General features: G+C 41.5%; 1 protein-coding gene across 1 annotated transcript in view; it reads left to right on the top strand.

The window, feature by feature from the left end:
• Positions 1–4,083, top strand: part of stxbp6l (syntaxin binding protein 6 (amisyn), like) — a 47,474-nt gene that overhangs the window by 23,300 nt on the left and 20,091 nt on the right. The gene's annotated exons all lie outside the window — the stretch shown is intronic.

Raw genomic sequence — 4,083 nt, 5'->3', positions numbered from 1 at the left:
TAATGTCTACTTTAATATTTATTTTACTTATTTCATTGTCTATTTTAGTATTTTATTTATATCTTCATCTTTATCTCTTGTTTCCATTCATGCTGTATTTCTTTTTCTACTTTGCACGGAGCATTGGAACAAAAACAATTTCCCCCCGGGGATTAATAAAGTATTCTGAATCTGAATCTGGAATCTGAATCTTGGGTGTCCACCTTGAAACTGTGCTGATTGTATGTATCTGTGCTGTTGGGGGTCAATGTGTGTTAAGCATCCATGTTTTCACAGTAATGGATGTATACTGGGAGAGAAATTTGACTGGTGCACAGAGACATGTAACAGTGGTGTGGTATTTCTTTGTTTTAATCCTTTCTCTAAACGTTGAGTTTTTTTTGTGTATCCTTAGAAACCAATTATTATTATTATTATCATTAGTAGTAGCAGAGGTAGTAGTAGTAGTAGTATTTTATTCATTTATTATTACTTTTATGCAAATAAATCACATTTTTAGGGGATAAGAGGGCCTTAAAATGTTTGTCTGTGCTATCGAAAGACAAACAGTGTGCCCGTGGTGAGGTGTAAAATTTCCATGTATCACCATGAAACAGGAAGTGTGATGATCAGATTTACATGAAATTTATATGGCTTGATCTCCACATGATTTCCAGCCAACATAACATATAATTACTGTGGGCGCAGGAATTTCTCCAGCACCCACACTCGGGAAATACCATTTCCGACTTTCACCAAGATGCACAGCTATATTGACTGGAATCCAATCAGTACCCCCTGCCATATGCTAAGGTGCAAGCTCCCATTCATTGCTGCTTGCAACTTGAATTAGGGGTTCAATCCTAAAGGGCTGAAACCCAATTGTTTTTGTGTGAATTTATTACTTTTTGTAATGTTTTTGCAAATTTTCCTGACATGGTACATTGTGGACACATAACATTTTTATTAATGATTGGAAGTGGTGCTGCTTTGCAGTCAGCCCAATGGGGCCACTGTAATCATGGCCCAAAAATGCAATTTTTGAAAAGCATGCCCTTCACAATTTTAGTCTGACCGACTTGAAATTTGAAATTTGAGTGAAGTCCAGCTCAGAGTCATTGAGGTCTGCCTGGATAGAAAAACACATTTCTGACATCTCCTCCTAAACTGTAGGTCCAATTTGTACCACATTTGCTGTGGATCGTTACTGGACCAAGCTTATCAGAAGTTATCTAAGGCTTGTTGCTAAGCTTTAGACAATGAGATTGCATTTTAAGGATACTGGCCAATGAACCCATTTTTAACAACTTCTCCTAAACCATTAGTGCGATTGCAACTGAAAGAGTTAAAAAGCTGCGTGGCTAAGAACATAAATAGACCTAAAGCTGCTTTCACACAGCTGCGCATTAACCGCCTACCTGCAAGTGCATTTCGCCAAATGGTAAAGCGTTTCTAAAAGTGGCTGCTGCTGCCACAGTCCGAAGCTTAGTGCCAGGCAGGTGATCAGTGAATACTGGCAGAAGTGCAATCTAGCTTGTAGCCGCGTACTGTAGCAAGGCAACAGAAATCATTTAAATTACCAAACATTCCTACATATTTGGACAATTTACCAGTCACCTGATGTGGTGGAAATGCTATCGCAGGCCCAGTTTTTCTTCATATAAGTTTGTCCATATAAGTTCTTAACACCATAACTCTGGGTATTCGGACACCAACATTATCAGCTCCTCCATCTTGTCCCCTCTCTGTTTCTGCGATCCCTGCTATTTGATTGGCTAAAGCCAGGTGGCAACTGCAAGTTCAACAAGATGAGTTCAGTGCTGCAGACCTAAATCTGTGCACATGCACATAGGTGACAACCGCCTCATACCTCAACCGTCTCATTCAGAACTGCTTCTCCTTTGCTGCCCTCCCTGCGTTACAATGACTGGAGGCGACGAGGTCCCCATCGGTGTAAGAGCCCCCTTAACTCCATAACTGTTCGGCCAATCATCATGAAACTTGCACAAGATGTCCATAGACATATCTGGGACATACCCTGAACATTCATTCAAATTGAGCCCTAGAGGGTGCAACAAATGTAAAAGAACAACAACAACAACAAAAAAAAAAACAATAGGTGGTGTCACCATAACATTTTGAATTTTTGGAAAAGATTTTTGACATCTTCCTAAAGTACAGTGCTCATTGCTACCAAATTGTCTGTAAATCATTACTGGACCATGTTTGTAAAACATTTCACAAAAGCTTATTGATATATCATTGCCTTTTGAAGATACTGGCCAATGAGCTGTAAAGGGGGCGTGGCTTAACACATCAATAGACCTAACTCCACAAGCATTGCACCAATCAACACAAAGCCATGTGTCTTAAATTATTTTGAAATATATTTTCTATTGCTTGGATTGCTACATCTATCACCTATGCCTTCTTCTGTTGTTTGTCAATCAACACTATGTCCGACTGGTTAGCCATCAACAGTTTGTCAGTCTGGATCTGAAGTCCCACAGGATCTTAGCTCAGTCATTGTCACCCATTTCTTCCATTCTGACCTTGGGACTTCCAGCCCATACTCAGTGCAGATGTTCCAGAACATTATGCCAGCCACTTGTTTATGACATTCCATGTAAGCTGTTCCTGCCTACATCTTACATCTTGCTATTGTATGCTGAACTGTCTCAGGAGCATCTTTGCAAAGCCTGCACCTGGGGTCCTGTCTGGTGTGGTAGACCCCTGCTTCTATTGATCTTGTACTAAGTGCCTGGTCTTGTGCTGCTATGATTAGTGCTTTTGTGCTGTCTTTCAGTCCAGCCTTTTCTAGCCACTGCTAGGATTTCTTGATGTCGCCCACTTCTTCAATCTGTCTGTGGTACATGCTATGCAGGGGCTTGTCCTTCTATGATGGTTCAGCCTCTTTTTCTGCATTCTCTGGTTTCTGCTGCCTGAGGTATTCACATAGCAGAAAAAAGAAAAGAAGCCAGCACTCACAAATGTCATTTTGGTAAATTTAATAAATCAACTTGGGTGGCGTTACCAGAAACACAGACGTTTCAACAGAAAGTCTTCTTCAGTGAAGAAGACTTTCTGTCGAAACCCTTCTTTTCTTTTTTCTGCTGCTTTTGGCCGTGCACCTGTTGAGAGGATTTATTTTGAGAGTGCTTGCTTCTTTCCTATGTGATTCACATAGCAGCTCATCTTTGGGGGGCATTTTCCTGGTGTATTTCTGGAACTTTGTTGTTTCGTCTTGGACAGTGGCTCAGGGTGCTGGACTTGGGATGAAATCCTCCATGCATTGTGAGGAGCTTCCTTGTCTTGATATCAGTGGCCTCTATCTCCTCTTTTGGCCAGCTTATTATACCAGTGGGGTATCTAATGACTGGCAGGGCGTAGGTGTTCATGGCTCTGACCTTTCCATTCAGCTGACTTTTCAGGACCTGCCTTACCCTTTGTAGGTATTTGGCTAGGTATTGGCTTCCTTGTGGCCTCCTCATGATTCCCATTTCCCTGTGGGACCCCAAGGTATTTGTAGCTGTCTTCAACATCTGCAGTGTTGTCTTCTTTTAGTTTAACCCTCTCAGTTTTGATCATCTTCTCTCTCTTTGACAACATTCGACAACACTTTTCCAGTCCAAATGACATTCTGAAGTAATTATCCTGGTGACTTGGATCAGTGAGTCAATGTCTCGCTCATTCCTGGCATACAGCTTGATGTCATCCATGTAAAGGAGGTGACTGATGGTTGCTCCACTCCGTAACCGGCACCTGTAGCCACTACTGTTCAGGCCTATGCAGAACAGCAGTGGGGACAGTGCATCAATCAATCAATCAATCAATCAATCAATCAATCAATCAATCAATCAATCAATNCAACACTTTTCCAGTCCAAATGACATTCTGAAGTAATTATCCTGGTGACTTGGATCAGTGAGTCAATGTCTCGCTCATTCCTGGCATACAGCTTGATGTCATCCATGTAAAGGAGGTGACTGATGGTTGCTCCACTCCGTAACCGGCACCTGTAGCCACTACTGTTCAGGCCTATGCAGAACAGCAGTGGGGACAGTGCATCAATCAATCAATCAATCAATCAATCAATCAATCAAT

This window comes from Epinephelus moara, chromosome 12 (genome assembly GCF_006386435.1).
Source record: "Epinephelus moara isolate mb chromosome 12, YSFRI_EMoa_1.0, whole genome shotgun sequence".
Taxonomy (NCBI): domain Eukaryota; kingdom Metazoa; phylum Chordata; class Actinopteri; order Perciformes; family Serranidae; genus Epinephelus; species Epinephelus moara.
This window is presented reverse-complemented; position numbering and strand designations above follow the sequence as displayed.